This window comes from Osmerus mordax, chromosome 14, assembly GCF_038355195.1.
Source record: "Osmerus mordax isolate fOsmMor3 chromosome 14, fOsmMor3.pri, whole genome shotgun sequence".
Lineage (NCBI taxonomy): Eukaryota > Metazoa > Chordata > Actinopteri > Osmeriformes > Osmeridae > Osmerus > Osmerus mordax.
The window spans coordinates 11,108,499-11,121,344 of record NC_090063.1 but is presented as its reverse complement, the minus strand read 5'-3'; the positions used below and the strand labels follow the sequence as shown (position 1 = coordinate 11,121,344).

The 12,846-nt window shown below is 45.9% G+C and overlaps 1 protein-coding gene across 1 annotated transcript in view; it reads right to left on the bottom strand.

The window, feature by feature from the left end:
• Window positions 1-11,266, bottom strand: part of ptprdb (protein tyrosine phosphatase receptor type Db) — a 53,161-nt gene extending 41,895 nt beyond the window's left edge. The window contains exon 1 of the mRNA XM_067251174.1: window positions 11,078-11,266. The gene's annotated coding sequence lies outside the window, so the exon portion shown is untranslated. The remainder of the gene's footprint in view (window positions 1-11,077) is intronic.
• Window positions 11,267-12,846: the final 1,580 nt, after the last annotated feature.

Below are 12,846 nucleotides of genomic sequence, written 5' to 3'. Positions count from 1 at the left end.
ATGAAAGCACACAAACAAATTATTGACCATACTTCCTCATTGAAGCAGACTGAGTGAACATCCTGTGCTTTCTAAGTCACCCTCGTTGCGAATCAAACTACTCTGCAGTTCATGAACCCGGATTGGTTCCATAAACTGCATACTGTGGTCATACTGTGGTGCGCCACCGGTCCAGAGATGGACGCTCTGTTTCGCAATCAGCATATTTTCCTCTTCTTTTCTGACACAATGATGGATTTCACTCCCTGGGCCGATACAGAGTGTGGTTTTGAATACAACGGGCAGTCATCTGCCTCTGAACGGTTGTTGTGGTCCTAGATCTCCCACCTTCACCCATCAGGGATGTTTACACGTGGCAGACTCATGGCACGACTACAGAAGGTCAGATAAAGGTTGAGATGGAGTCCAGATAAATACAAGAATACATGAATTCAGGGAGTGTTATTTAGACCAGTGCTTTCTGAGATGGTGTCTTCCGTGCATGTGAATGAACACTGGAGCCTGTGGCTCACGTCTGTAGTCCAGTTGAAGGTCATTGCGGGTCCAGCAGGAGAGGGAGCACAGAAATATAGACCTGATCAATTGTCTCAGATGTCACGCACGATCACGGATGGAGTCGCGTCTCTCTTTCATCTTCTGGTCGATGTCTGATCGATAGGGAGGGCGCGAATACTGTGTGTGTGCGGCAACTCAGAGTCTTCCAACGGTGTGTGAGTGTGTTCTGACAGACGCAACAACAACAAACGCGCTGAAGGTCTACTGCCCTGACACTCTCCATGCCCTAGGGTGACACTGTCCCAGATTGGGAAAATGACATGGGCTTCTACATGTTTCTATGCAGAAAAGTGCATGAAAGTGAAGTCAAACAGAGGGTGTGAGGGGACAAATCACCATGAGACTGTATATGTCATGAATGTTGGTTTGAATATTCCACAGTTCCCAAGGCCCCCCCCCCCCTCCTCTCCAGTAGCTGCTAAGAGCACATGGACAGAGGCTCCAGGCCTGCTGCTGCTGGGAGCAGAAATCAGGATCCCCAGAGAGAGAAAGGTAGAGAAAGAGAGAGAGAAAGGGAGGGAGGGAGGAAAGGGAGAAGCAGGAGGGAGACAAAGCAAGAGGAGAATAGAGAGAAAAAAGGGGTGGAAGAGGAAGGTATCGTGAGAGAATGCAAGACAAGGCAATGAGCGTGGGGAAAAAGAGAAAGAGAGAGGGAAAGAAAGGAGGGGGGGGGTGAAGCAAAGAGAAAAGGAGAGAGAGAGAGAACCCATATCCCCTGAAGCTCAATAATTAAGAGTTGGAGGTCATAAATAAATGATGGGAGCTTTTTCTACAAGTGCTCGTCTCAGAGAGGGGAGAAGGTAGGACGGGCAGGGCACTAAGTACACCGCCGATTAAAAATGGATGCCTCGAATGCGGGGGCCCGTCCACGGCGCAGGAGAACGTTGTGACAGCAGTTGCCTTGGAAACCAGGCCCCCAAATGGCCCATGGTTGTCACGGTGAATCACATCATACAACCTTGCTCTCCCCGGTGCTGGGGGCTTCCGACCGTGATGATGTCAGAGCGGAAGTCAGTGTGTGTGTGTGTGGCTGTCTGTGTGTGTCCATCCGCTGATAGAAGTTTGCCCCACTTTTTGAAGTCCGGCTAGTTTGGGTTGCTGGTTCGATTCCCTGTGGGTACCCGCCATATGCTAAGTGACTGTACATTTACATTTAGTCATTTAGCAGACGCTCTTATCCAGAGCGACTTACAGTAAGTACAGTGACATTCTCCCCGAAGCAAGTAGGGTGAAGTGCCTTGCCCAAGGACACAACGTCATTTGACACGGCCGGGTATCGAACCAGCGACCTTCTGATTACAAGCCCGACTCCCTCACCGCTCAGCCACCTGACTCCCTATCACCTGACTGTATCATAGTGATAGGTGAGAGCATGACTCCTGTCTGACACAAGTCTGTCGGTTCAGTCAAAGATGGCTTTTGAAGAGCCGGCAAGAGGTGGGGAGCAAAAGAAAAAGGGAGAGAAATAGACAGACAAAAAGCTAGTGTGTGTATGTGTGTGTTGTGTGAGTGGTCTAGGAAAACCAAGTCTATTCAGTACAATGGTTACACCCACCCACGCACACTGGGTGTGAGGATGATAGATGTGGCCAATGCGTATTCACTAATGATGTTGCTTTTCTACAGGTACACTCTTGCACTTTTTGAGGTTCATGTTGTTTAATTGTAACTTGTTTAACTACATGCTCTTATGGTTCTTCCCTTTGGCACTTATTTGTTTTTTTCACAATGTATACTCATGTTTTGGCTACCTGCAATGTTTGGGGCTATCTCGTTGTTATGATCAGTGACCTATGCACTTTTGTAAAGCTCTCTCTTGGAAGTCGCTTTGGATAAAAGCGTCTGCTAAAATTAATAAATGATGTCATCGGTCAGTCCTTCCTCCCATTGGACAACAGTCTCGGCGGTCATGGGAGGGAACATTTGAGGACACCAGCATCCCATACAACAGCACAACATCCTCAATCTGAGGTAAATACGACAATACAACACTGACTGTAATCTGGGATGAATAAAACAGTGACATTTTGAGATTAAGACTGATTAAGGGAAACCATGCAACGTTAATATGCAACGCTTGATAGAAAATAACTAAACTGCAGCCTACTCTGAATCAGTAAAGTATCTAATTTACCTGAAGCACAAGCACAATCGAAATTAGCTATAAACTACTGGTAATGTTAAACAATTAAATAAAACTACATAACGTGCAGAACTTTTGTCAAATTAATCTTTCAGCTAACACATGAACTGCGCTGACAATATGAACTGACTGGACATGATTGATAGCTCATTGCTCTTTGATATTGTATAACAATTTTTGTATTTCAGAAGGCGTTTCATTAAATGGGTGCTTTTGTTACTTCTGCAGGTGTCCTGGCAGTCGTACTGAAGCCAGGCGATAAATCACGAAGCTGGCGTCATCTGAGGCATCGTTCGTGATGGATAGAAGCATGTGTACGAGAGGACGTGGAAGTTGCCCTTGTCAAGATATTGAAGCGACGGGAGAAAAGAGAGAGGGATGAAAGGAGGGGGATCTGGTCTGCCTGTCGTCTGGGAAGAGGAGACGAGGTCTAATATGAGATATGAAGAGCCTCGTTTGTCACCTGTTTGTCTTTGTAAACAGACACGCTCACAGTGCCGTGTGTGTGCATGTGCGTTTTCCACGTGTCTGTGTCCTGTGTTTGTGTAGTGCCTTCACATATGTGTGTGTGTTTGCTTCTGTGGTATAATGTGAACATGTGGGCTTGTGTATGTGACTGTTTTCTTTCCACAGACTTTGCCTCGGGGGCTAAACACTGCACTTTAAAAAAGGAAACTCTAATTGAACACGTCTATGAATGAATGTGCTTGATCCTTATATGGATTATGTTTGCTTTGTGAAAGTCATGAGATGCTTGAAATATAAAAGAAAGAAATGGAGACTGAGACACACACACATCCAAATGGCAGACTACACAGTATAGTTCTGCATAGCATTCCTTCTTGCATGGCATCCAAGCAGTACTTTTTCAAATGATTGTGCTTGAACACACACACACACAAACACATTCAGAAACATGCACACACACACACAGCTCCCGCCACAGTCCATCTTCTTTGGCAGAGCTACTGTGTATCCTCAGTGGATTGGTCCAAATCAATGCCAGGCAGGACTCTCCAGTAAGCCACCATTTCATTGGCTAGGCTCCAGCCCTGGAAATGCTGTTAAATAGCCTATGAAGGGAGTTGCGTTGCCAAGCAGTTTAATGTGTGTACACACAGGGACAGAAATTGAAAAAAGGTAGTATGTGTGTGTATGTAACAGAAATAGGGGAAGAGAGAGAGAGGAGGGGGGGGAGAGAAAGGCCTAGAAGCCAAAAGCAGTGTCTGACTCAATCTTAAAGCTCAATAGGAAATGAATGTGGAATTCAGACCTCATTTCAGTGATTGTCATGTCTCATCTGCACTAGCAGGCAGCATATGCTTGCTGACCAATGTCTGATAGATCTCACACAAATACACACACACACTCTTTAAGGTTATTACACAAAGACTAGGATTATAATCTAATCTGACGTTTCCTAGTTTATATGCTGATTCACCAGGTTGAAACCAGTCCGGCCTGCCAGTCCAATGTGTGTGTCTGTGAGTGGGTACGTCTGTGTCTGTGTGTGTCTGTGAGTGGGTACGTCTGTGTCTGTGTCTGTGTGTGTCTGTGAGTGGGTACGTCTGTGTCTGTGTCTGTGAGTGGGTACGTCTGTGTCTGTGTCTGTGTCTGTGTCTGTGAGTGGGTACATCTGTGTCTGTGTCTGTGTCTGTGTCTGTGTGTGTCTGTGAGTGGGTACGTCTGTGTCTGTGTCTGTGTCTGTGAGTGGGTACATCTGTGTCTGTGTCGTACGTCTGTGTCTGTGTCTGTGTGTGTCTGTGAGTGGGTACGTCTGTGTCTGTGTCTGTGTGTGTCTGTGAGTGGGTACGTCTGTGTCTGTGTCTGTGTGTGTCTGTGAGTGGGTACGTCTGTGTCTGTGTCTGTGTGTGTCTGTGAGTGGGTACGTCTGTGTCTGTGTCTGTGTGTGTTACATGGTGACACAAATCCATCACACAGGCTTGTCTGTCTAAAATGAAAAGACTGGGGCCGGGCACACACGCATACACACACACAAGCACACACACACATACAAACATATGCATACACACACACAAACACACATTCACACACGAATGAGGGAGTGGCAGGCGCTTTTGGGTCAGGGGGGTGAAAGTGATGAACAGATGGAGAGAGAGACCTCTGTGATTAGAACAAGGCTTTGGGAAGAGTCTCTCCTCACTCATCAAATGTCTATATGAGACACATCAGAGAGAGAGAGAGAGAGAGACAGAGAGAGAGAGAGAGAGAGAGAGAGAGAGAGAAAGAGAGCGAGAGAGAGAGAGAGACAGAGAGAGAGAGAGAGAGAGAGAGAGAGAGAGAGAGAGAGCGAGACAGAGAGAGAGAGAGAGAGAGAGAGAGAGAGAGAGAGAGAGAGAGAGAGAGAGAGAGAGAGAGAGAGAGAGAGAGAGAGAGAGAGAGAGAGAGAGAGAGAGAAAGAGAAAGAGAAGAGAAAAGAGAGAGAGAGTGAGAGAGAGAGGAGAGAGAGAGAGAGAGAGAGAGAGATGAGAGAGAGAGAGAGAGAGAGAGGAGAGAGAAAGAGAAAGAGAGAGGAAACAGTTACAGATTATTTATGACACTTAACAAAGTTAAGTTAACTTGAATCAAGACTTGGAACAGGGCACCTTGTTCCTGGAGAGTTTACCCTCCTGTAGGTTTCCACTCCTATCCCACATGTGCTTAACCTCAGTCCATTATCAACCTGAATATGAAAAGTAGGTGTGACTACACTAGACTGAGGTTAGAAAAGACAAGGCTGTGGCACCGTGGCTATCTAGGAAACAATTCAATTTCAACTACACACACGCTCACAGAGAGAAACACAAGATGCTAGAGAGATGACCTAGTGGAGAAGTTAGTCCTTACCAGTAATGTTTAGAAACAATTCATCCTGTTCCCCCACTTCTTCTCACAAGTATAGAATGTTATAGAACTTCACGCCTAATTTCTAGATACTTCGTAACGTTTACTTGCTGCATTGTCGAGCGGTTCTACTGTGACAAAGCTTCTGCACTGTGGTAACACTGAGCAGTGTTGGGTTATATCAATAGTACTGTACGAAAGTGGGCTTGAAACACTGGCTACCTAACTGAGCATCTCATTGGTTTATCGACGCTGATGCCAAGAGAGAGAGAGAAGGGGTGGGGGCAGAGAAAGAGGGACAGAGAGACTGTGATAGGAAGATCTGGGGCAGAGGAGAGACAGCTAGTAAGAGAGTTAAAGAGAGAGTGAACGAGAGGGATTAATAGAGCTAGAAAGACAGATGGTAAGAGAGGTATAGACAGAGAGATAGAGACAGGAAAGACGGGTCTGTAACTTTAGAAGACTCCAAACGAAAGTAACCTTGTTATTTCAGAGAGCCCCCATGCCTCTCAGCTTCTTAAACAGGAGGAGGAAGAGGAGGGGGAGGAAGGGAGGAGGAGAGGAAGGGAGGAGGATATGAGGGGAAGAGGTGGACGTAATGGATTTCTCTTAGCTCTGGGTAGGCTTCACTGAAGCCCTGAGGAATCCGATACACCCTCCCCGACGCCCAGGGATGAAGCTGATGGGCCTAATTTAATCTAGAGATCCATGATCCCCTGCTTCGCTGGCTTCCTTTCTCTGTGGAACTTTCTGGAATGGGGAGACTGTATCAGTCTGCTGAGACATCCCTGGATACATTAGGGCATGCACACACACCGCACACACACCACACACACACACACCTTGGTGTATCTGGTGTGCTGGGCAGCGTGCATGCATCTTGGCTAAATCCACATGGGTACCTTTTCTGACCTATTAAAGGCACATACACACATACTACACATCCAGGCAACAGGGCCTCAATGACATGACACTTTAAGTTAACCTACTATATTAATATCTACGCTGGGCTGTCCCTCATTGATGACATCATTAGCATGACAGCTGAGGACAGCACACTGCATAGTTATTACATGGCAGTGAGGAGATTAAACACACACAGACACACACAAATAAACACACACACACGGACAGTTCAGAATAGTAGATTACCCCTTCTCTAAGGACAATCTCTACTAGACCACAGAAAACTATTACACAACAGAGAGCTGATGCTAGCACAGAGCAGGATGCTACCGCAGACACACTCACACTCACACACATTCACACGAACGGTTGGCCGAGATTTGATCCTTAGGGACAAGGGAATGGGAAAACATAACATAATTCCTGAATACAGAAAAACAAGAGCTTGGATTGGTGCCCAAATATCAATCATGCGACATGGGAAGAGGGATGACAATGGAGTGCGACAGATAGAGGGATGACAGATAGAGTTTGAGGAAAGACAACATGGCAGACAACAAAAGGTTTAGTCCAGGTGTCTTGTCACTGTTTCCTCAGACAACAAGGACGGAAAATCCTTAATGACAATTCAAGAAAACAAACAAATGCCTGGGGCTTGAGGCTTAGGTGACTCTAAATGTGAGAATTAGACAATGGCAGCCATTTTGGCTCTGAGGCTGCAAGTCGGCCTGTTGGAGCGGGTGGAGGGAGGGAGGGAGCGACTGGGTCAAGGCTGGACCTGCGCCACGGCTCAGAGAGCACTGCCATGGAGGATAATGATACAGCGAGAGGTCTCTATTCCTTCACCATACACACACAAACACAAGTACGCACATGCAAAAAAGCAACACTCGGATCTGAAACTCTGAAAGTCGACGGTGTAAAAATATATGGTCTGAAACACGTCTTTGTCAGTTAAATACCGGTGCATTGAACTGCCTTGAGTGAAACACCAGTGACATCCCTGAGCTGGTGCCGGAACCAGTGGATGGCCAAAATTTTTTAACCCCGCCCCTACGGCCAACTTGAGGCAGGCTCAACCAAACGATTAAGAGTATTTGCAAGGATTTCAGATGTTATTTGACCTGACCTGGCCATTGAGAAAGAGATTGTGTGTGTATGAGAGAAGAAAAATATAGAGAGGGAGAGAGAGAGAGAGAGAGAGAGAGAGAGAGAGAGAGAGAGAGAGAGAGAGAGAAGGGCACAGAGCAGGAGACTCATGGCAGGGGGCTGGGTGTCAAAACAGCCAAAACAGAAACAAATCCCGCAGAGAGAAGTGATCTGTCCATCCTCATGCCTGGTACAGCTAAGCCAAGGCAGATTAAACCGTTAGTTGACCAAAGGGATGGAGAGATGGGAGGGAGGGATGCATGGATGGATGGAAGGAGAGAGAGAGAAATTGAGTCGTAGACTGCAGAGGGGGGGAAAAGAGTTTTGTGTCTGGCACTCGCCAGCTATGCCGAAAACAACATGCCTGCTATGAAGATATGGTAGGAGAGAGAGAGAGTATCCGATTGCACTATGTTGACCACTCACGCTGCTCATTCTTATCTTATTTTTATATATATTTATTTTATATTTTAAATTGTTGTATTCTTAGATTGTTTAGTTCTTAGAAATAGTTAAACTTGTACTTTTACTTCATTTAAGATTTGTATATTTTTTGTGTTTTGCACCTCCCTGCCACAGTAAATTCCATGTTTGTATAACATACATGGCGAATAAACCAAATTCTGATTCTGAGAGAGAGAGAGAGAGAGAGAGAGAGAGAGAGAGAGAGAGAGAGAGAGAGAGAGAGAGAGAGAGAGAGAGAGAGAGAGAGAGATGAAGAGAAAGTGACTCTGTGAAAGTAAGTATGGAGATGGGTAGATGTACTGAACAGAAAGCATCTGGCTAAGAGTGAAGGTGGTGTGTGCATTAGAGTGACTATTTCTGTGTGGATGTGTGCCGTGTGTTTCTGCTTGGCATGTGTGAGTCTGTATTTCTGTGTGTGTGTGGTTGGAAAATGGAATTGTTGTGGTTCTGGTTGTATCCCTCAGTGTCTCCATCTGATTTGGAACAGAAGGGGGGCTGTAAGAAGAGAGAGAGAAAGAGAGCGAAGAGCGAGAGCGAGAGAGAGAGAGAGAGAGAGGGTAAATCTGACTAAATTTTTAATATGGCGCCATATGCTGCTCTCTACAGGTAAGGGCAGGTCTGATATTAATTACTCAGTCAGACAGACCATGGGTGTGTTTGCATGTGAGAGATAAAAGATGTATACACAGAGAGAGAGAGAGAGAGAGAGAGAGAGAGAGGAGAGAGAGAGAGAGAGAGAGAGAGAGAGGGAAGCAGAGCCAGAGCAGGTCAGAGATTGTACCTTTACTCAGACTTCCATGAAACATCTATCACATCGCCTCCACGGACGCTTGTCCTTGATCAAGCCTGTCAACACTGTTGAAACACAACACAACTAGCTCTCATTCCCTCTGGCAGCTGGGGCTAGGACTTTTACCCTGCCAGGAAACTCACCATAACATTACATACATCACATAACACCTAACAGTATTACTGTTATCTGGGATCAGAAAGCCACTTAAATGCTCACTGTCAAGACAGATAGATGAGACTCATATCACACCTGACATATTCTGCCTTAGAACAGACCGGAAATAGTGTTCAGTAGGACACATTGGTGGACACACTGGTGATGAATACTTTTAAATTCTCCCAAGTGTGTTCGTTTTGACAAGTGAGTTGACCTGAACCCTGAACCTCCATGGACAACCGACTCCAGCTTCTCACACAGGTTAAGCAGGGTGTGGGAGAAAAAGTATCTCTCTCTCACACACACACACACACACATACACACACACACACACACACACACACACACAGCTGGCTCTGCAGACGCTGGCATCCATCACATCTTGTGAAACATAATCTCTCTGAGAGAGGAGCAGCTGCAGTGGTGGCACACACACATGCACGCGTGCACACACACACACGGCTGGGGACCTCAGCTGGGTAAAACATGACACACCCATCTTTGGACTGACATTTGACATGGCACCTTTGACATCGCCACAGCCAATAATAAACACATGCTCTGGAAGAGTAAACCAGGCTCATGCGGGCGAAAAACAAACGAACAAATAAGCATCTTGTTGTGCTGTGTTCCACCTTCCGCTATGGAAGCAGAAAAGGCCTTGCATTAGCACCTGAGGGAACCAAGACACAAAGAGTCAAGGTTCACCCACCCATCCATGTTTGTGTAAGCAGACACACACACACACACCAATACACAAATGTGCTCATCCCATGCACATACACACATACACACACAGCAATGTCTCACATACACCTACACACACGTGCACATCACATGCACACACCCCCAACACACATGACCCTAATTGGTTTTGAACCAGGAGTTCGATTGATTTACAGTGTTGAAAGGAGTGCTGTTGTGTGCTGGTCAGTGTCTTAGGGAAGGAATGCTGACTGTCAGCAAACTACACGCATACACACTACTCTGACCACACAGGTAAAACAAACATACAAATGCACACACATAAACGCACAAATCTTTCAATATAAATTGAACAGACCAACTATTACAGGCACAGCACTACCTAGCCATTAGACACACCTTGACACGCACAATTTGTGTGTGTGTGCGTTTGAGCACTAGTATACATTCCTTAATTCTATGTCACACACGCTCACTCACCGACGGGCACATGATGTGTACTTGCATTTGTGTCTGCCTCAGCATTGTATAATATGTTACAGGGCAGAATCACAAAGTATCACATGAATCCTAGAGATATCGTATCTCGAAAAAGCCACAAAACACCACTTAGTGCACTAAGGTGGAGGGAAGTTATTACCGGTTTTAGGGCGTCTTAGCAAGCATAGGCACCCATGCACGGGAAAACACACCAGGAACACCAGGCGAGCTTTCGCTGCTTAGTCAGCCGATTGTCGTCCATAATATACCACATCTGCCATTAAAGTAAAGTGCACACTGACCAGAGGTTACGGTGTAAAACGAATGCATGTATTATGATTCCCCCCCACAGAAGACACACACTGCATGTAAGCTGTAGTCCTGTAGCAGTTCATAACTTGGACAATATCATCACCAAAATGATGATGTTCTGGTGTAGACTGGTGTAGATTCTGTGCCGGGTCGGGCTAGACCACAAAAAGCATTGATGGGAACACCACACAGACATTCCAAAAAAGGAACGTATTTTAATGTTCTTCGAATAGCCTACTGAGTTCAAAAAGTGTGATCCAAACGTAAGAGGCAAATATCAACAAAACCGTGGGAACCATTAAAACGATCAAAATAAATGTTGAATTCCCGGTGCTATAATAATGCGCGCCAGTGAAGACGCAGGTGGGAACGGGGAATCAAGATGTATAGCTCAAATTATATGCCCATCGTGGAGACTGGAGACTGGGAGATCCAACACAGTAAAAAGCTCATTCCATGCATTGAGACGTATTACCAAAGCTCTCGCGCTGACATCGTCTATGAACCCTGACATAAGTGTAAGACATGCTTTTGAGAAAATAAAAACTCACTTTATTTAATGCCCTTACCTTATCAACATCCTGACAACGGCCGTTGTTAAAAATCAGTCTTCTACTATGATAAAACGTACTGTCGTCGGTAACATCCACTGCGCTCGCCACCGCTTTCCGCTTTAGGGAAATAATCCAGCAGTACCGTGTGTCTGTTTCTCTCTTTCTCTCTTTCTCTCTTCTGTCTATCTCTCTTTCTCTCTTTCTGTCTTTCTGTCTCTCTCTCTCTCTTTCTGTCTTTCTCTCTCTCTCTCCCCTCCCTCTCTCTCTCTCTCTCTCTCTCTCTCTCTCTCTCTCTCTCTCTCTCTCTCTCTCTCTCTCTCTCTCTCTCTCTCTCTCTCGCTCCAATAATTTCGCTCACGGTGTGTAAGAGTTGGTTAGGTGGTAGAGTCCGAATAGGCAAACGGATAGACTAAATTGAGGAGATTTAAAGCAACAGACACCGTAAAGCCAATAGGCTGTTCACTGTTGAAGCTACGTGTGGTGTCACACCGATGAAACCAAAGAGTCCCGGGTTTTGAGTGCGTGAGATTGAGGGACCGTAATGCGTGACCTCCGTCGGGGCGATCGACTGCGAATTGTAATGCCGGACTCGGGCTCGTGACGTCACCGACAGACGGGGACAAACTACAACCGTGATCCTAACTCATACAGTAGGTGTGGTTGTGACTAGTGGGACAATCAAGTTTTTATGGAGTTGGAAACCATCCCAGGCAGGTCTCTCTCTCTCTCTCTCTCTCTCTCTCTCTCTCTCTCTCTCTCTCTCTCTCTCTCTCTCTCTGTCTCTCTCTCATCTCCTCTCTCTCTCTCTCTCTGTCTCTCTCTGTCTCTCTCTGTCTGTCTCTCCAGTCAGTGGGTGCTGACCTAGAACAGCAAACACTATCAGCCCAGCAAATTCCCATCAGCAGTATGCAAATGAGACAGGGTGTGTGAACGTGCCTTTGTTGCAGAAACACACTGATGAGAAGAGGGCCCACACACATAACACACACACACACACAGCCGGCTCTGACAGTGTTAGAGCCCTCGGCGAGATTTTAGATTGTCGCACCCACTTGACACTTTAATGCAAGAAATTAAACATCTTAAACTATCGGAGGATAGTGTGTAATATTGTGCATGCTATCATTGCACAAGTTACATGTATCATTTCATGAAATCAGGTGGTATTTATTCTATCATGTTGTCAACTTGTCACTGGCTGAGTTCAGGGGGCACAGTATATTTATTATTGAAATAAAAGTGTTTTGTTGTTGATGTTGTTGATGTTTGGAAAATGATGTTAGTGTCATAATCTTCTGCAACAAACAAGAAAATCAACCTTGCTCGGTTGTCACTATGGAAGGCGCACTTCGGGGAAAAAGAAAACATTTTTTTTTTTCGCGGTGCCCCCTGAAATTTGGCGCCCGAGGCAACCACCTATGTGGCCTATGACACGGGGCGTCCCTGCACACACACATTCACACACACCAACCCATTCGAGAGTAGCTTTGTGAAATCCCCCTCTCTGATGTTTTCTTATTGTCTTGTCAGTGTCTGCATCGCTTTAGGGATATGTTCCTGTTGTTTAGCGTGTGTGTGTGTGTGTGTATTTCTGTCACTTTGTCACACACTAGAACTGATCTGCAGGGGAAGGACAGATAAGGAATTTCATGGGGCCACAAAAACAAGGGATGTGGATAAAAGAGAGGGAGAGAGGGAGATGGAGACAGGGAAAGGGGAAGAGAGGGAGATGAGAGATGGGGAGGGGTGGAGAGAAAGATGAGTAATAGGGAGAAAGGAAGATA